Genomic DNA, 22,230 nt, shown 5'->3' on the forward strand with positions numbered 1-22,230 from the left:
GTAGGTGGTGCCATCTCTGGGCTGGTAGTCGTGGGTTCTATAAGAAAACAAGCTGAGCAAGCCAAGGGAAACAAGCCAGTAAGTAACATCCCTCCATGGCCTCTGAGTCAGCTCCTGCTTCCTGACCTGCTTGAGTTCCAGTCCTGACTTCCTTTGGAGATAAACACCAACATGGTAGTGTAAGCTGAATAAACCTTTCCCTCTATAACTTGCTTTTTGGTCATGATGTTTTGAGTAGGAATAGAAACCCTAACTAAGGCAGGTTTTTAGTTATAGTTGTTGTTTTCTAATTTAAGAACAGGACAAGGATATTTGCTTTTTCCCCTTCCACTCAGCACATGATCAGGCAGAAGTTAGGGATCAGGAAGAAGCCATCTGAGGCTGTTTATCTGCCCTCTGGGGTCTTCCTTGGGGAGTGTAAGGGAAGCAAAGAGAGGATGCTGCTCACAGAGTGAGGATGCTTAGCCTATGCCTGAAATTCCTGAAGTTCAAAGATGTTTTTTGGCTTTCCCTTCTTTGCTTATTCAGTCCACACCCCCTGCCCCCTGCAAAATAGCCCTTGTGAGCCCCATCTTCTTTAAAAGCAGAGCACAGCCTCCATTCTTAGCTCAAGATGTGTGTTGAGCTTGCTGCTGCAGTTTCTTCTCTGTTGCATCACCACTAACCTTCAGTGTGTTCCAGCAAGAAGACTATAGACTGAGAAAGTATGATCTTAGTCCCTGCTAGGATTTAGTGTTGGGAAGAAGCACATTTTCAGTCGCCTGTACTGGAAGAGAGAGAGAGAGAGAGAGAGAGAGAGAGAGAGAGAGAGAGAGAGAGAGAGAGAGGGAGGGAAGGAGGGAAAGAGAGAGAGAGAGAGAGAGAGAGAGAGAGAGAGAGAGAGAGAGAGAGAGAGCAGTGCTGAGCAGAGTGGGGAGGCAGACAACAAACATACTGAGACTCTGAGAGGTCTTCCTCTTAGTGAGTCAACAGACTGTCATGTTACTGTCCTATGGTATTGGTTATGTGACCAAGACACTATGGAGAAGTCGCTGGAATCGTATGTCCATCGTATGGTTTAAAGGGGGTTGTCTTGTTAGGGTTTTTATTGAAGTTTCCTCACTTTTTTGTGGAAAAAAGGTTCAGGGCAGGCAAAGAAAGAAGAAACCAGGATATCAAACAAAGCACACCAGATTATTGGAAATAAAATGAATCCCACTGCCAAAAAAAAAAAAAATATTTACTGAAGGAACACACACACTCATGGATATATAAGCACACACTTGTAGTTTCCATTGTGATGAAAATGATCTAATTTCCTTGTGGGTGAAACAGTTTCATTTTGAGCTCCCAGGTTTTTCCAGGGACTATTTCTTCTAGAATGGGTAATCTGATCCTACACCCGACATCTCCAAACACTTTCACACATCCCATTCAAATATCTATCTGACTCTGTCCATGGGTCAGTCAATGGGGTCAGCAAGAGCAAGAGAGTGGAAGCTGACAGTCAAGAGATTCAAAGAATAGAAACAAAACAGGCTATCAAGTCTTGAGTCTCATTTATTGAAAGGCAACTATGGATATTTATAAGCACAAGCTGGGGAGGGTAGCTGGAGACACTTAACCACAAGTCCATGATGTATAGGAGAAAAACAAGATATTATCAGAGTGTTCAGCTATGTTGGGCTTCTTGCAAAAACATCATGCTAGGAAAACAAGTCAGGGTGGAAAAGTACCACCTGTAATTGTCCAAGTCCAAGATGGCTACAGAGATGATAGCCTCTTTCTAAGAGTTGGCTCACAACATCTACCATTTTAAAACATCCCATGGAGGAGGACAATGCTGCAGAGCACCTGGGGGAGCCATCTTGGGTCCCGAATCCCTCAGTGACTAGTCTGCACAGGTGAGTGTGCGGACTAAAGAAGTGACACAGCTCCTGGGACAGGAAGAAGCAACACAGCTTCTGGCACACCCCCCCCCCCCCGCTCCCCGCCCCCTGTTTCAGGCTCCAGACATCTGGGCACCTTCCCTGACAGAGGAGAGGTGTCCACACCACCCAGGAGGGCTCTGCTGCAGAGCACCTGGGGGAGCCATCTTGGGTCCTGGCTCCCTCAGAGACTAGTCTGCACAGGTGAGAGTGCAACTACAGAAGCTACACAGCTTCTGGGACAGGCCCTGTTTAGGGCCTTCATCTTTAGTCAGTAGGCAGGTCCAAACGCCAGATATCTGTGCACCTTTCCTTCAAGAGAAGAGCTTGCCTGCAGAGAGTACTCTGATGACTGAAACTCAGGAGAGAACTACACTCCCAGGTATGCTGACAGAGGCTAACAGAATTACAAGAGGAACAAGCTCCTACCACAGACAACTATAACAACTAAATCCAGAGAATACCAGATGGCAAAGGCAAATGTAAGAATCTTACTAACAGAAACCAAAGCCACTCACCATCTTCAGAACCCAGCACACCCAGTTCAGCCATTCCTGGATACATCAACAGATCCGAAATGCAAGACTCGAATTTAAAATCATATCTCTTGATGCTGGTAGAGGACATCAAGAAAAACTTTAATAACTCACTTAAAGAAAAACAGGAGAACACTGCTAAAGAGGTAGAAGACCTTAAAGAAAAACAGGAAAACACAACCAAACATGTGATGGAATTGAACAAAACCATACAAGACATAAAAAGGAAAATAGACACAATAAAGAAAACCCAAAGTGAGACAACGCTGGAGATAGAAAACCTAGGAAAGAAATCTGGAACCATAGATGCGAGCATCAGTAACAGAATACAAGAGATGGAAGAGAGAATCTCAGATGCAGAAGATTCCATAGAGAACATGGCACAATAGTCAAAGAAAATGCAAAATGCAAAAAGATCCTAACTCAAAACATCCAGGAAATCCAGGACACAATGAGAAGACCAAACCTATGGATAATAGGAGTAGATGAGAATGAAGATTCTCAAAGAGTCAGCAAATATCTTCAAAAAATTATAGAAGAAAACTTCCCAAACCTAAAGAATGACATGCCCATGAACATACAAGAAGCCTACAGAACTCCAAATAGACTGGACCAGAAAAGAAATTCCTCCCAACACATAATAATCAGAACAACAAATGCACTAAATAAAGAGAGAATATTAAAAGCAGTAAGGGAGAAAGGTCAAGTAACAAATAAAGGCAGGCCTATTAGAATTACACCACACTTCTCACCAAGACTATGAAAGCCAGAAGATCCTGGACAGATGTTACACAGACACTAAGAGAACACAAATGCCAGCCCAGGCTACTATACCCAGCAAAAACTCTCAATTACCATAGATGGAGAAACCAAAGTATTCCATGGTAAAGCCAAATTCACATAATATCTTTCCATGGCTTAAGCCCTTCAAAGAATAATACAGGGAAAACACCAACACAAGGACCGACACTACCCCCTAGGAAGAGCAAGAAAATAATCCTTCAACAAACTTAAAAGAAGACAGCCGCAAGAACAGAATCCCAACTTTAACAACAAAAATAACAGGAAGCAACAATACTTTTCTTTAATTTCTCTTAACATCAATGGACTCAATTCTCCCATAAAAAGACATTGACTAATAGACTGACTACACAAACAGGACCAATCATTTTTTTGTTTACAGGAAACCCACCTCAGGGAAGAGGACAGACACTATCTCAGAGTGAAAGGCTGGAAAACAATTTTTGAAGCAAATGGTCCAAAGAAACAAGCTGGAGTAGCCATTCTACTATTGAACAAAATTGACTTCCAACCCACAGTTATCAAAAAAGACAAGGAGGGGCAATTCATACTCATCAAAGGTAATATCTACCAAGATGAACTCTCAATTCTGAATATCTATGCTCCAAATACAAGGGCAGCCACATTTAGTAAAGAAACATTAGTAAAGCTCAAAGCACACTTTGCACCTCACACAATAATAGGAGACTTCAACACCCCACTATCACCAATGGAAAGATCCTGGAAACAGAAACTAAACAGAGATACATGGACACTAACAGAAGTTATGAAACAAATGGATTTAACATATATCTACAGAACATTTTATCCTAAAACAAAAGGATATACCTTCTTCTCACCGCCACATGGTACCTCCTCCAAAACTAACCATATAATTTTTCACAAAAAAGTACTCAACAGATTCAAAAATATTGAAATTATCCCATGCATCCTATCAGATCACCATGTACTAAGGCTGATCTTCAATAACAACGTAAATATTAGAAAGCCAACATTCATGTGGAAACTGAACAACACTCTACTCAATGATTCCTTGGTCAAGGATGAAATAAAGAAAGAAATTAAAGACCTTTTAGAGTTTAATGAAAATGAAACCACAACATACCCAAAATTATGGGACAAAATCAAGGCAGTCCTAACAGGAAAACTCATTGCCCTGAGTGCCTCCAAAAAGAAACTAGAGAAAGCATACACTAGCAGACTGACAGCACACCTAGAAGCTCTAGAATGTAAGGAAGCAAATTCACCCAAGAGGAGTAGATGGCAGGATATAATCAAACTCAGGGCTGAAATCAACCAAGTAGAAACAAAAAGAACTATTCAAAGAATCAACCAAACCAGGAACAGGTTCTTTGAGAAAATCAACAACGTAGATAAACCCTTAGCCAGACTAACTAGAGGGCACAGGGACAGTATCCTCATTAACAAAATCAAAAATGAAAATGGAGACGTAACATTAGAACCTGAGGAAATCCAAAACATCATCAGATCCTACTACAAAAGGCTATACTCAACAAAACTAGAAAACCTGGATGAAATGGACAACTTCCTAGACAGATACAAGATACCAAAGTTAAATCAGGACCAGATTAACGATATAAACAGTCCCATTTCCCATAAAGAAATAGAAGCAGTCATCAATAGTCTCCCAACCAAAAAAAGCCCAGGACAAGATGGGTTTAATGCAGAGTTCTATCAGACCTTCAAAGAAGATCTAATTCCAACTCTTCTCAAACTATTCCACAGAATAGAAACAGAAGGTACCCTACCCAATTCATTCTAGGAAGCCACAATTACTCTGATACCTAAACCACACAAAGATCCAACAAAGAAAGAGAACTTCAGACCAATTTACCTCATGAATATCAATGCAAAAACACTCTATAAAATCCTCTCAAACCAAATCCAAGAACACAACAAAACGACGATCCATCATTACCAAGTAGGCTTCATCCCAGGGATGCAGGGATGGTTTAATATACGGAAATTCATCAACCAAATCCACTATATAAACAAACTCAAAGACAAAAATCACATGATCATCTCCTTAGATGCTGAGAAATCATTTGACAAAATCCAACACCCCTTCTTGATAAAAGTTTTGGAAAGATCAGCAATTCGAGGCCCATAACTAAACATAATAAATGCAATCTACAGCAAACCAGTAGCCAACATCAAACTAAATGGAGAGAAACTCGAAGCAATCCCACTAAAATCAGGGACTAGACAAGGATGCCCACTTTCTCCCTACCTATTCAATATAGTACTTGAAGTTCTAGTCAGAGCAATTTGACAAGAAAAGGACATCAAGAGGATACAAGTGGGAAAGGAAGAAGTCAAAATATCACTATTTGCAGATGATATGATAGTATATATAAGTGACCCTAAAAATTCTACCATAGAACTCCTAAACCTGATAAACAGCTTCAGTGCAGTAGTAGGTGGATATAAAATTAACTCAAACAAATCAGTGGCCTTTCTCTACACAAAGGATAAATAGACTGAGAAAGAAATTAGTGAAACAACACCCTTAACAATAGTCACAAATAATATAAAATACCTTGGCATGACTCTAACTAAGGAAGTGAAAGATCCGTATGATAAGAACTTCAAGTCTCTGAAGAAAGAAATTGCAGAATACCTCAGAAGATGGAAAGATCTCCCATGCTCATTGGTTGGCAGGATTAATATAGTAAAAATGGCTATCCATCCAAAAGCAATCTATAGATTCAATGCAATCCCCATCAAAATTCCAACTCAATTCTTCACTCAGATAAAAAGGGCAATTTTTAAATTCATCTGCAAAAATAAAAAACTTAGGATAGCAAAAATTATTCTCAACAATTATAGAACCTCTGGTGGAATCACCATGCCTGACCTCAAACTGTACTACAGAGCAATTGTGATAAAAACTGCATGATATTGGTACAGTGACAGACAGGTAGATCAATGGAATAGAATTGAAGCCTGAGAAATGAATCCACACAGCTTTGGTCACTTAATCTTTGACAAGGGAGCTAAAACCATCCAGTGGAAAAAAAGACAGCATTTTCAACAAATGGTGCTGGTGCTGGCACAACTGGCAGTTATTATGTAGAAGAATGCAAATTGATCTATTCTTATTTCCTTGTACAAAGCTCAAGTCTAAGTGCATCAAAGACCTCCACATAAGACCAGAGACACTGAAATTAATAGAGGAGAAAGTAGGGAAAGGCCTCAAAGATATGGGCACAGGAGAAAAATTCCTAAACAGAACAGGAATGGCTTTCGCTGTAAGATCTAGAATTGACAAATGGGATCTCATAAAATTGCAAAGCTTCTGTAAGGCAAAAGACACCATCAATAAGACAAAAAGGCCACCAACAGATTGTGAAAGGATTTTTATCAATCCTAAATCTGATAGGGGACTAATATCCAATATATACAAAGAGCTCAAAAAGCTGGACTCCAGAAATTCAATTAACCCCACTAAAAATGGGGTTCAGAGCTAAACAAATAATTTTCAACTGAGGAATACCGAATGGCTGAGAAGCACCTGAAAAAATGTTCAAAGTCCTTAATCATCAGGGAAATGCAAATCAAAACAAACCTGAGATTCCACCTCACATTGGTCAGAATGGCTAAGATCAAAAATTCAGGTGACAGCAGATGCTGGGGAGGATGTGGAGAAAGAGGAACACTCCTCCACTGCTGGTGGGTTTGCAAGCTGTACAACCACTCTGACTCTGTACAAGTCAGTCTGGAGGTTCCTCAGAAAATTGGACATAATACTACAGGAGGATCCTCTAATACCTCTCCAGAGCATATACCCAGAAGAAGTTCCAACTGGTAATAAGAACACATGCTCTACTATGTTCCTAGCAGCCTTATCTATAATAGCCAGAAGCTGGAAAGAACCCAGATGTCCCTCAACAGAAGAATGGATACAGAAAATGTGGTACATTTACATAATGGAGTACTACTCAGCAATTAAAACAAGGGATTTATGAAATTTTTGGACAAATGGATTTACCTGGAGGATATCATCCTTAGTAAGGTAACCCAATCACAAAAAAGTCATTAGATATGCACTCACTGATAAGTGGATATTAGCCCATAAAGATAGAACACCCAAGATACAATTTGCAAAACAAGAAAATCAAGGAGAGGGAAGACCAATGGGTGGATATTTCATTCATCCTTATAATAGGGAATACAATACCCATGAAAGGAGTTACAGAGACAAAGTTTGGAGCTAAGACGAAAGGATGGACTATCCAAAGACTACCCCACCCGGGTATCCATCCCATAATCAGCCACCAAACCCAGACACAATTGCACAATGCCAGAAATATTTTGTTGCAGGGACCCTGTTATAGCTGTTTTGTATGAGGCTATGCCAGTGTCTGGCAAATACAGAAGTGGATGGTCACAGTCATCTATCAGATGGAAAACTGGGCCCCTAGTGGAGAAGCTAGAGAAAGCACCCAAGGAGCTGAAGGGGTCTACAACCCCATAGGTAGAACAACAATATGAACTAACCAGAACCCGCCCCCACCCCTAGCTCCTGTCTCTAGCTGCATATGTATCAGAAGATGGCCTAGTCGGCCATCATTGGGAGGAGAGGCCCCTTGGTATTGCAAACTTTATATGCCCCAGTACAGGGGAATTCCAGGGCCAAGAAGCAGGAGTGAGTGGGTAGGGGAGCAGGCAGAGGGAGGGTATAGAGAACTTTCGGGATAGCATTTGAAATGTATATAAAGGAAACATCTAATAAAAAATTCATAAAATTAAAAAAAAATCCCAGGGCTCACACTCTCTCACACCACTTTGTTTACTTTTTTCAGATTTCTCACCCATCAAATAACACAATTTCTCCCATAGCCTGTTCCCATCTGACCATCTGGTTCATTGTTAACTGAGCTAGCTTGGGGCTGGGGTTACCCACCAAACTCCTGTACCACATCTCAGAGTGTAGGGAGACCAGTCTTGTCATTCTACTAAGTGTCTGTTGGTGTCTTCATCTGCCCTTGCAGATTCAGTATGTGCCAACAGCTCACTCAAGATTAGTTCCTGGAATCGATTTCTTCTGTAAGTCAGCTTCATTATGTGCACTGGATTAAGTATATCCACACCTTCTGTGATCTCGTGGCATTCAATTTGGGTCTTTTATCACAAGATATCCCACTAGGCTCTTGACTACTGAACCATCATTAAGGATCCCTCCCTTATCCTCTTACTTTTTTTTTTTTTAAGAATATCATTTTAAAAAGAAACAATATTGAGATATTAGAAATGTTAAAATCTTACTTTTCCCCTAGTCTTCCATCTTTCCTGTGGTTAAGAGACACTTAGGGTGAGGGAGTGTGAAATTGAGAGGCTATTCTCCGAATTGAAGAAAACGGGAGATCCTGACACCACCACTCTCTGAGAGACAAGTTGTGGCGGAGAGGGACTTGGTTTCTCAGAAGCGCTATGGCTTCATGAAGCACGATTGCTCTACTGTTTCTGCAGTGGTCCCTTCCTCTAGCCAGGCAGGCTTCACTGTGGTAGATATCTACCTTACAAAGCATAGTCAAAATCACATATCAAGCAGTCATCACTGAAGTGGGGTCCCTGATCTCAGCAGCATCTTCTGGGAGCTTATCAGAAATGCAAACACCCTGCCAGTCCTGATGAATGTGAAGCTGAGCTCAGCACAAAATCCACCTAAGTGCCTTCTCATGGCCAAGGTCCTTCAGGGTGATTGTGCTGTGCACACTGCACCAGAAGAGGCAGGAGGTCAAGGCTCTTCAAATCCCCTTGAAATCTGAGATAGCTTGGCTCAAGGTACATATGAATGCCAAGGAACTGAACGATTTGCTGAGCTCCACTGCACTTCCACTATCCTTTCCTCTCAGTATCTTTGGAATATTGCTTCATTACATCACGGTGTATGGGAGCCCTGCAAACCTCAGAGAGAAATAGCTGCTTCATCTTGCTTCTGGAGCTGCTGAAACCACTTAGCCTGATTGTGTTTGTGCCTGCAGGCAGCTGAGTGTCACAAGTGCTCCTATTTCTGACCCTGAGTTGTGTAGCAAGGACAGAATGCATTTCACTTCAGACCTTGTTGCAATCTCTGAGTTTTGCCATTGAAATTTGACTGAGCAGCTTCCAGTAACCAAGAAAACAATCTTTATGCATAGTTAGGTTTCTAAAACCATGTGTAGTCAAGGAGATAGAACCCAACGTTTGTGTAAGTGAACCTTGAGTCGCTTCTAGAGTTCAAACAAAAATTTGAGAAGTGTGTTTTTAATGTGATGCAATCAGGTTTAGACAAGACCTATTAATTGATAATATGGTCTATTTTGATAATATGGAAAACATTTTTAAAAATTGGATGTTGACAATGCATGTGTGCATGTGTGTGCTTATGTGCTTGTGTGTGTGTGCGTACATGCAACACAGGCATAAACATGAATGTGAAAGAAGATAACATGGAGTATTGAGATTTTTGAGACAGAATCCATCACTGGGCTGGAGATCATCAGTTTGGCTAGGCAATCCCTACATCCTCCTATCTCCACTTTCTTATACTAACCCTGAGGCTACAGGCATATGGCCCCCACATCTGGCATTTCCTGTGGGTGTTGAGAATCCAGCTGAGGTTGTAATATTCACATGACAAGTAATTTACCTTCTTAGTTTTACACCCAGTCCCTGAGTAGATTTTTAGATAAAAAAAAATCAGTTAATAAAATTAGGTATTTTAGAATTTTAGATGAAGTATTATTGGGGTCTTTTGTGTCAGTTGGCTGTCATAACACCTAGAACTAATGAAGTTTAATGAAAACACAAAGGCTTTTCTCAGAAATCTCTGTGCTTATAAATGGCAAGTGATCAACAAACAGACAAAAGCAGTTTCTTAGCAAATTGCCACATCAGGCTCAACTAGTGAAAATGTGTTATTTCTGTCTCTCATTGTAAATGCTAGCCTCTCACCTTTAATGAATAGACTGATAGTTTAAAAAAGTATAGGGTTTCAGGAAATAATTATTTTCAAATTAAGTGCCTGACTTAACCACTATTAATTACAGAACACAACCAGTAACTCATAGTTACACAGGCAGACTACTATGCAAATATGCTTACATATGTTGTAGGTCATTATAAAATTATTAAAGGATTAGGACCTTTCTGATTTACATATAAATAGTTAATATATCCCCATGAAACAATTTGTCTAAGCTCAACTTGTTCCTTCTGTTATAATAAAGGAATTAAAGAGTTAGATAGAAAACAAGTTACAAAGTTTAGATGCAGATACAGCTGCATATAAATAGTGGCAGAGGAGCCATCACTGCAAGATTTCTTGTGGTGTGGTAAGTGGCAAAAATCAAGCTGATAGATGATTGGGGCCTAAGGAATGGGCTTTTTTGCTGTCAGTGTGAAGTTAGGACTTGGCTAGTTCCCAGCCTTGATCAGTTGGTCACATTACTTAGCCTAGGTGCAGACAGTTGTCCCTGTGAGGAGTAAATTGAGACTAGGGCTCATGTGCTCGTCTTGACATGGGTCATAAACTTGGAAAGGCTGAAGAAGGGTTTTTATGTGAAAAGGGAATAAAACTCAGCTTGTTCATCCCACCTCACCCTGCTCAGCACAGCTGCCAGACACCTTCCTGAGAGGTTAATGTTGGCTGGAAGGTCTGAAAAGACGCAGCCTCTTTCTCAGGAAAGAAACATCTTATCCAGTCTTTTATGAAAGAGGGTTATGATTGTGCTTTGAAAGTCTTCTCAAGGCTAATATACTTGAAGACTTGGTCTCCCAGCTATTTGTGGAGGCTGTAGCCATTTAGGAGGTAGACTTTTTCTGAGGAAGTGGTTCATATGGGATGGGCCCCAATTTACAGCCAAGCCTGAATTCCTTTCCACTCTCTGCAGATGTTGATGTAGCCAGCTGCCTCCTATTCTGGAATAGGATGGAAATGCTGCTATGATTTCTCCATCATGATGGATAAGACCACCTTCAACTCTAAGCCAAAATATGCCCACTTCCTCTTAGTTGTTTCTTGTCAGGTCAGGTATTTCACATAGTGATGAGGAAAGTAAATGATAGGTTAATCTTGAAATCCAGCCACCTGGTGTGTGTGTGTGTGTGTGTGTATACACACACAGGCACGAATGGGTGTGGTCATATGTGTGTATCTGTGTCAATATATTTGTGTGTGTATGTGTGTGTGTGTGTGTGTGTGTGTGTGTGTATGAACAGGCATGAATGGCATGATGTATATGTGACTGTATATGTGTGAGTGTGTGTGCCTGTGTCTATGCATGTGTGTACACACAAGCCTGAATGGGGATGTGTCCATGTCTACATGTGTGTGTGTATGTGTGTCTGTGTGTGTATGTGTGCCTGTGTCCATGTGTGTGTGTATGTATGTATGTATGTGTGTGTGTGTGTGCACATGTACATGTGTATGTCTGCATGTGTGTGTTTGTGTGTGTCTCAGTATGTATGTCTCTCTGTGGGTGTATCTGTGTCTATGTGTATGTATACACAGGCATGAATGGGCATATGTGCACATGTGTTCATGTTCATGTTCACATGTGTGTGTGCATAAAGGTGTAGACCAAAGGTTGACCTATGTGTCTAAATTTTTCTCTACCTTATTTTTTGAAATAGTATCTCTGTCTGAAAATGCCATTTGCTGATTTGGCCATACTGGCTGTCAAGAGAATTTCAGAAATTTTCTTGTGTCATCTGCCCAGCACTAGGAGTAGGGATGTCTGCTGCCATGCTTAGCATTTTCCATGTGTGCTGGGGTTTTGAACTCATAAGGCAAGTGCTTTCCAGACCCAGCCATCTCCTCAGTTTCCTTTCCCATTCTTAAAGTGACCTTTCATATTTCATTTTGTTTTATTTGTCATTTGAACACAGGGCATTTTGAGAGTCATATCAGAGACCCTGGATCCTATTTAGTGGGAAATAACTTTAGTAATCACTTTAGTGGGACGTAACTCCATTATGTCTAGCTCTCAGTTCTTAGCATACTTAGCAGGATAGAATGGCAGGAAGAAACTTGGGGACCTGAGCAGGGAGAGGATGCCATCATATTAGAACTCAGCTAATGACTCTGATCAGCAGTGAGGAACTTTAGCAAACTTAACAAATACTAAAGCTCCAGTCCCCATCTTTTCTAGGAATTTCACCAACAACCTCATTTATAAGGAAAGGACATGCACAAAGCCCCTTTCCACCCACAGTAGCTTCTGACTTTTTTTTTTTGTCTTATTAGATTGTAATTTATGTCAAGGCATCTCCAGAACCACCCCTAATCCCACTGATCCAGCAGGGGAGGGAAGAAGGTGGAGAGAGAAAATGTCTTTGCAATCTTTAAGATGTAACGTGAGAGCCACCAAATTTATATATGGCTAATGCTAAGGCATTTCCCAAGCTGAGATGTGTCTGACTTCAGTGACCCACTGGGAGAAACCCATACCCGTACTCCTGTGTGAGTCTTACTTTCTTCTAAGTGCTTCTTTTTCTCTTAACTCCCACACTTAAGACTATCAAAATATTTCTCAAATAAACTCTCCAACTCTGCTTTTGTTCTTTTACTAGTTAGTTTTAACTGTCAAGCCGGACAGTGGTGGCCCATGCCTTTAATCCCGGCACTTAGGAGGCAGAGGCAGGTGGATTCCTGAGTTCGAGCCTGATCTACAGAGTGAGTTCCAGGACAGCCAGAACTATGCAGAGAAACCCTAACTGAAAAACCAAAACCAAAACCAAAACCAAAACCAAAACCAAAACCAAAACCAAAACCAAAACCAAAACCAAACCAAAACAAATCAAAAAAAAAAAAAAAAGAAAAGAAAAGAAAAAAACTTTAACTGTCAACTTGACACAGCTTGGTGTTCCCTGAAAAGAAAGTACCAATTAAGGGATTGCACAGATGATATTTCCTTGAAGGGGATTGTCTTGGTGTACAGATATAGGAGAGTATAATACACTGTGGGAGGTGCTATTCCCTAGGCAGATGGCAATGACTTGAGCATAATCTGAGAACAAGCCAGCAAGCACCATTCTCTATGGTTTCTACTTCAAGTTCCTGCTTGAGTTCCTGCCCTGATTCTCTCACTATTGGTTGTGACCTGGAAGTAGAAGCCTAATTGACTTTTTCCTTTCTTAAGTTACTTTTCTGTCAGTGTTTTATCACAGTAATAGAATGAAACTAAAATCATTGGGACTTTCAGGTAACACTCAGCCCTGTGTACCATCTGATGCCAGAAACACATGAAAGATATGCTGGCATGGGCCATTTGATGGTGCTGGGTGGAGGGCCTTGACATTAGGATAGTGGGTGCTATGGTGCTTTTAGAGGGACCACCTGTGCCTCCAGGTGTGAGGAAGGCAATGAAAATGGCAGGCAATGTCCATCACCTGGGTTCTAATGTAGCTCATAGAGCTCCACTAAGGAGCCTCTGCCCAATGGTGTTCTGCTACAAACCTGCCAGATTACTGCTTTGTCCTGAGAGAGACTATTGGTTCTAAGTTTATACATATCTAGTTCCTAATCTCAGTGTAAAGAAATGAAAGGGTGGAGAACCTGGATGAAATGGAGAAGTTTCTAGACAGATACCAGGTACCAAAGTTGAATCAAGATCAGGTTAATGATCTAAACAGCCCTATATCCCCCAAAGAAATAGAAGCAGTCATTAATAGTTTCCCAACCAAAAAAGCCCAGGACCAGATGGGTTTAGTGCAGAGTTCTATCAGACCTTCAAAGAAGACCCAATTCCAGTTCTTCACAAACTATTCCACAAAATAGAAACGGAAGGTACTCTACCCAATTCATTTTATGAAGCCACAATTTCTCTGACACCTAAACCACAAAAAGACCCAACAAAGATAGAGAACTTCAGACCAATTTCCCTTATGAATATCGATGCAAAAATCCTCAATAAAGTTCTTGCTAACCGAATCCAAGAACATATCAAAACAATCATCCATCCTGACCAAGTAGGTTTCATCCCAGGGATGCAAGGATGGTTCAATATACGGAAATCAATCAACGTAATCCAGTATATAAACAAACTCAAAGACAAAAACCACATGGTCATCTCGTTAGATGCGGAAAAAGCATTTGACAAGATCCAACACCCATTCATGATAAAAGTCTTGGAAAGATCAGGAATTCAAGGCCCATACCTAAACATGATAAAAGCAATCTACTGCCAACCAGTAGCCAACATCAATGTAAATGGTGAGAAGCTTGAAGCAATCCCTCTAAAATCAGGGACTAGACAAGGCTGCCCACTTTCTCCATACCTATTCAACATTGTACTTGAAATCCTTGCCAGAGCAATTTGACAACAAAAGGAGATCAAAGGGATACAAATTGGAAAAGATGAAGTCAAAATATCACTTTTTGCAGATGATATGATAGTATATATAAATGACCCTAAAAATTCCACCAGAGAACTCCTAAACCTGATAAACAGCTTCAGTGAAGTAGCTGGATATAAAATTAACTCAAACAAATCAATGGCCTTTCTCTACACAAAAAATAAACAGGCTGAGAAAGAAATAAGGGAAACAACACCCTTCTCAATAGTCACAAATAATATAAAATATCTTGGCGTGACTCTAACTAAGGAAGTGAAAGATCTGTATAATAAAAACTTCAAGTCTCTGAAGAAAGAAATTCTAGAAGATCTCAGAAGATGGAAAGATCTCCCATGCTCATGGATTGGCAGGATCAACATTGTAAAAATGGCTATCTTGCCAAAAGCAATCTACAGATTCAATGCAATACCCATCAAAATTCCAACTCAATTCTTCAACGAATTAGAAAGTGCAATCTGCAAATTCCTCTGGAGCAACAAAAAACCTAGGATAGCAAAAACTCTTCTCAAGGATAAAAGAACCTCTGGTGGAATCACCATGCCAGACCTAAAGCTTTACTACAGAGCAATTGTGATAAAAACTGCATGGTACTGGTATAGTGAGAGATAAGTAGACCAATGGAATAGAATTGAAGACCCAGAAATGAAGCCACACACCTATGGTCACTTGATCTTCGACAAGGGAGCTAAAACCATCCAGTGGAAGAAAGAAAGCATTTTCAACAAATGGTGCTGGCACAACTGGTTGTTATCGTGTAGAAGATTGCGAATTGATCCATTCCTATCTCCTTGTACTAAGGTCAAATCTAAGTGGATCAAGGAACTTCACATAAAACCAGAGACACTGAAACTTATAGAGGAGAAAGTGGGGAAAAGCCTTGAAGATATGGGCACAGGGGAAAAATTCTTGAATAGAACAGCAATGGCTTGTGCTGTAAGATCGAGAATTGACAAGTGAGACCTCATGAAACTGCAAAGCTTCTGCAAGGCAAAAGACACCATCAATAAGACAAAAAAACCACCAACAGATTGGGAAAGGATCTTTACCTATCCTAAATCAGATAAGGGACTAATATCCAATATATATAAAGAACTCAAGAAGGTGGACTCCAGAAAATCAAATAACCCCATTAAAAAATGGGGCTCAGAACTGAACAAAGAATTCTCACCTGAGGAATACCAAATGGCAGAGAAGCACCTGAAAAAATGTTTAACATCCTTAATCATCAGGGAAATGCAAATCAAAACAACCCTGAGATTCCACCTCACACCAGTCAGAATGGCTAAGATCAAATTTTCAGGTGACAGCAGATGCTGGCGAGGATGTGGAGAAAGAGGAACACTCCTCCATTGTTGGTGGGATTGCAAGCTTGTACAACTACTCTGGAAATCAGTCTGGTGGTTCCTCAGAAAATTGGACATAGTACTAAGGGAGGATCCAGCAATACCTCTCCTGGGCATATATCCAGAAGATGTCCCAACTGGTAAGAAGGACACATGCTCCACTATGTTCATAGCAACCTTATTTATAATAGCCAGAAGCTGGAAAGAACCCAGATGCCCCTCAACAGAGGAATGGATACAGAAAATATGGTACATTTATACAATGGAGTACTACTCAGCTAAAAAGAATGAATTTATGAAATTCCTAGCCAAATGGATGGACCTGGAGGGCATCATCTTGAGTGAGCTAACATAGTCATAAAGGAACTCACACAATATGTATTCACTGATAAGTGGATATTAGCCCAAAACTTAGGATACCCAAGATATAAGATACAATTTGCTAAACGCATGAAACTCAAGAAGAATGAAGACCAAAGTGTGGACATTGTGCCCCTTCTTAGAATTGGGAACAAAACACCCATGGAAGGAGTTACAGAGACAATGTTTGGAGCTGTGATGAAAGGATGGACCATCTAGAGACTGCCATATCCAGGGATCCATCCCATAATCAGCTTCCAAACGCTGACACCATTGCATACACTAGCAAGATTTTGCTGAAAGGACCCAGATATAGCTGTCTCTTGTGAGACTATGCCGGGTCCTAGCAAACACAGAAGTTGATGCTCACAGTCAGCTATTGAATGGATCACAGGGCTCCCAATGGAGAAGCTAGAGAAAATACCCAAGGAGTTAAAGGGATCTGCAACCCTATAGGGGGAACAAACCAGTACCCCGGAGCTCTTGTCTCTAGCTGCATATGTATTGAAAGATGGCCTAGTCGGCCATCACTGGAAAGAGAAGCCCATTGGACTTGCAAACTTTATATGCCCCAATACAGGGGAATGCCAGGGCCAAAAGAATGGGAATGGGTGGGTAGGGAAGTGGGGGGGGGAGTATGGGGGACTTTTGGGATAGCATTGGAAATGTAATTGAGGAAAATACATAATAAAAAAAAATTGTGGAAAAAAAAAGAAATGAAAAAAAAAAAAAAGAAACGAAAGGGTTATAACAAGTGTGTGATCAAGTCCTGGGGTCCGCAGTCTATCTTCCTTCTTCTGTCCTCATTCCTTTTCTTACCTGTTGAGTTACTTGGTGCCCCAAGACTGCCTTAATGTTCTCCCCAGCTTGGCTTCCTGTCCCAAGACCTCACCTTAGTCCCCATCTTTCTGCTTTTACAGAATTCAGAGCCCTTATTAAGGCGGGGTTCCTCAGTTCCTTTCTCATTGACTTTAGGAAACCTAGGATGATGATGGCGCTTTTGAGATCCCTTTGCAGTTTTTACTGCAAGACTGTCCTTTTCAATCCCTAGGAGCCATGTCTTTGAAATGGAGTTAAGGAAGATAATGTTCCATCTCTTGATCATATGGAAGATAAGGAACACTTCCTCTTACTGCTTGCTATGAAAATATCTCTATCTGCAGATACCAGGAAGTCATCTTCTTCTCTTTGTGAGAAAGTCAGTAAGCAAGTTGATGTAAAGTGACTTCATCCAGAGTTAGGTTGAGTCCAAGAAGAAACTTGGTCTCCTTTTGCCTTTGGGGTAGCCTGGGATACTGTTTTCAGTCTCTGTTTATAGAAGTTCACAACTCAATTGTGTTAACATTTCATTATTGCATATTCATTATGTAAATCAATGTGTCTCACATGACAATTTTCTTACATATCACGAGTTTAGACTGTGCTCACTTCTCATTAGATTGTCCCCTCATCACTTTCTCTAGTGTCCTTCCTCTTCTAAAATAGTGTGTATGTGTGTGTGCATGCATGTGAGTGTGTGTGTGTGTGCATGCATGTGAGTATGTGTGCATGCATGTGAGTGTGTGTGTGTGCGCATGTGTGTTTGGGTGCTAGGACTGTATACAATAAATTTGTAGTGTCAGGAACAAAATTGTACTTTTTCCCATAAATTCACAAATTTGTGAACATTAAAGGCTCCAATCACGTATCAAAAATTTTTATTACCAGTAATGTTGACCAGAAAATATGGGTTTAGATTTGGTGGCAGGTGAGTTGCTGCATCAACCTCCTTAACAACCTCACGCCTCTCCTCTGGGTGATTTTTGCACTCTTAGTCTGCAGTGCACAACAGAAAGTGGAGCAAAATAAGAAATCAGTTTTATTTCTCTCAGACCTCTGATGCAACCTGAGTGATAGGAACAAGTGAGGCCAGATGTGGTCCTTCATGGGGCCAAGAGTATTCATCACCATGGCAAGGAATAGTTCTACCTGTGCAAACATGGCCCTGTGACAAAGAAGATCCCTATACAGTACACCCTAGGGTGAATGTATGTGCAGAGACTTTCTGTCTTGTCACAGAGCTTACATACTCCAACCTACTACTGCCAAATGAGAGACTTGAGTTGCCCATTTCAACAGAATTTCCCCCATTTGCCTCACTGCAACACTCTGATCCCAGCATGTCCTCCTGTTAGCTTCTCTTCCTCTAAACTCCAGCAGGTTTCTTGCTTTCATTCCTTTGCTCTTTGTTTTCTCATAAATGTAATTTCCCATTTGTCTTCTGCTGACAATCTCCTAATGATCCTCATCAAACTGTCTTTATCACTATGTAGTTATGGGAATTGTACATGTTGCATTGGATTGACTGATGATTATCAACATTTTCAGGGTATTGCTGAGGTGTGTGCAAGTAACCTTCCACTTCACCATTTGTAGAATCATCTTCTGCCTGCTCCCTCTGTGCAACAGTCTCCACCGACTATTTTCCTCATCCCCTACATTCTCTGGAGACAGAGGCCTTTATCTGGAGCCTCAAGACACACCCCATCACTTCTACACTGAACCAAGAACCGACACATAATCACACACATGTATTTGGAAAACTGTGTTAGTTCCCTTGCTCAAACTCAGAAGGTCCACATCAGACTTCCCTTCACAGCTTACTTGATTTAACTTCCCCTTGCCTCTTTCAATCCTTACCAATCTCTTTTCTGTTTCCTTCCTTATTCTCCCTCATTGTAACCATATATAATATGAGGGAGGTGGGTGGCAAACATGAAGTTGATAAGAGAAATCAATTCAAAGCTTCCACACCCTGGGTGCTGTTCTAAAGTGCTAGATGCTTGGAGAAGTCCTGGTTGAAATCTCAGAACTGGCTGCAAAGAGCTGGATGCTCCCTTCTTCTAGCTGATCCTGTCCTGTTGTTGGCAACAACTCCTGCAAGGTTAAGTAAAATGACATTGAAGAAGAGCTGAGCATGGCAGGTTCTACCACTATGAACTTTTCATTATATTAAAGCAATAATTCTCATTTAAAAGATAGAGGGTGAGAGAAGGAGAACTTAGATATATTAATGTGGTAGTAGGAAGCAAATAAATCTTGCCAATATTTTATAGCACAGCAGCAACAAATTGTTTTTAGCTATTTTAATGGGAAATTTATAATTGAGAAAATAAAGGCATCCCATAGTTAAAAGTTAGATGGCTTAACTCTTCCAAATAGTTATTGGCTATTGTCTAAGTAGAATTGTTTCAGCAGATGTCTCCTGAAAAATGGTGAGCAGGGTTAGTCTTTTCTAAGCCAATCAAAACTCAAGATGTTATGATGACCATCATTAGCTAAGTGTACAAATATACCTGGTTTGTTGTATAGTAGATTTGGTTGATAGAGGGACAGAAGCTGGGTTCCCTGTTTACTGAATAGTCTACTTTTAGAATACATTGGGGACAACAAAGATTCCAAACTGTGACATCAGAAATCTAATTGAGGATCCTATTGGTTAAACTTAACAGGGCTGTCCAAGAATACAGAACTCCTGAAAGAGATGAAACTGTGTAGAAGATGTGTGTGTGTGTTTGAAATAAATATTTGATATAAAACTAACAAATATTTACATTAGTTTTTTTTTGTAAGAAAAACTTAAAATCACCTTTAAACTTTAACTTGTTTATTAAATAGAAAATCTGATTCTGTTAACCCAGTTTATTATATATTGTGGAAAATTTTGGAAAGTATAAACCAGAATGATTTGGGGTTAATCTATTACCTCTAGTATTTGCAGGACACAGATCAAAAGTTGGGGCCTGAGATGGGGCACAAAGTTTCCATGTTACCCCATGTCACAGGGACTGGGTCAAGGGTAGGTAGAGACCAGGACACCCTGCCTGTCTAATTCCAGTTCATTGTTTACAACTCATAGCTCATGCCAGCAGTCCTGTCAAAGTCTCCTAAGCCAGGACTCTCCCCCATGGCCATTTTCTAGCCTTGGTGTGTTTTGCACAGCAGGGCACTAGTCAGCTTTTCTTCACAGAAGGAGGATGCTTCCAGAAATCAACTCAAAGAAGAAAAAAAATTGACATCATATGTCTTGGGCTCTGTAGTTTCTAGGATATGATGAAGAAATACCTCTTCAAGTAGCATAGGGTTGATAAAACTGCTCACCTTCACCTCCAGGCAACTGTGAAGGAGAAAGGCAGACAGGAAAACGTTCTTAGAGACCTGTTTCCCAAGTCAGGCTTACCTTGACTCTCCACCTCTAAATAATGGCATCAGATTATAAATCAATTAATAGAATTGACAGATTGATTAGCTTAGATTCCCTGTAAAGACATCTAGATGATTGGATCCAACAGCAAGAGACCAAGACTTTAATCTATGAGCCTTGTGGGAAAACCAAGCACCCCTGGGGCACAGTACAGAGTACAGAGAGTATAGAGCCATTGCTTGTGCCTTCCCAAAGACCTTGCATAGCTGTCCCTGATCCCCTAGCCTGTCCAAAGGGCTCATGACACATTATCTGCATAGCTTCTGTTTACTGAATTCTTTACTAGTTAAAGCTTTCATTCAGGAATATGATATCTTTTATAGTACATATTTTTCCTTGTGAGTTAATGAATGTAACTACATCTGTGTATGGAGGTCACAAATTTACAAGAAAAATGAAGGAAAAATGAGTGAGAAGAAAAATAATTTTCTTCTAAAGTTATTCCACCTCAATTAAACAATCAGGTTTAAGTCATGATCCATCAGGTACCCTCCAGTAATTTTTCTATAGAACATTTATCTAAAACATATAAAAGGTGATCTACTTCAAATGACTTGTGTGCATACTCACAGTGTCTTTTAAATAGCCATAACTTTCAAATAACACACATGTTTATATAAGAAAGTAAATAAACTAGTTATATTTTGAATGAAATACTACTATGCAGTAAGAATCAATACATAGCTAGTGTGTGATCAATGATTTTCAATGTCAAACATATAAAGAAGAAACACTTATTCCTAATGAATTTCTCAGAATAAAAAATAATAGTCTCTAGTAAGAGAAGTCAGAACATTTTTTTTTATCATGAGGTGATGTTGGCTGGTATAGTAAGGATTGACTAAAAAAGTGACATAAAGGACTTTCTGGAATGATAGGCATCCTTTCCTTTATTGGGAAGATAGTTTCAATTTCCAATACTCAAGAAAATATACCCCAAAAGATACATACTATTTATTATACAGAGTTGTATAGCAATTTGAAATACCAGCATGTTCTATATTATTACCAAGACTCAGATATTTAGTGGCTTACTAAATGCTTTACTAAGTGATAAATGATACTTAATAGATAATTAAATAACTGAGCTGTACAGGCTTCTTTGTTGGGGGTGCAAGGTGAATCCTGCCAAGGGAGCCAACCAACTTGAGGGGTAACAGAGAGCGCAATCAGTAGACCATAAACTAGTGTGATGTCCACATAGAAGGAGTATTAACAAGAATCACAACGGGGATGAACGCTTTCACGGCATCTCATTGAGAGTTGCCTGCATATTTGAGAAGGGGTGAAATGAGAGGAGTTTTGACTGTCTCCTCAGTTGTGGTTTGATAGCTATTTTAGTTTGTTTTCCTGTTGCTGTGTGAAACTCCTTTGATAAAAGCACCTAAAGGGAGAAAGGCTTTGTTTGGTTCACAACTCCATATTACAGTTTATCCTTGCTGAGAAATCCCGGTGACAGCAGAAGAGCAGAGAGCGATGGAGTAATGCAGGCAGGCCAATGTTTAGCTTCTTGTTTGCATTTCTAAGCAGTCCAGGACATGAAGCCTCAAAAATGGGGCAGCCCACTTGAATTCTGAGATTTCCCACCCCAATTAACCCAATTAAGATAATCCCTCCTAGGCGAGGGCAAAGGCCCGCTTCCCAGGTGATTTTAACTTCTGTCACGTTGACGGTGA

This window comes from Mus caroli, unplaced genomic scaffold (genome assembly GCF_978045245.1).
Source record: "Mus caroli unplaced genomic scaffold, Mus_caroli_1 scaffold_19, whole genome shotgun sequence".
In the NCBI taxonomy this organism is placed as follows: Eukaryota; Metazoa; Chordata; class Mammalia; order Rodentia; family Muridae; genus Mus; species Mus caroli.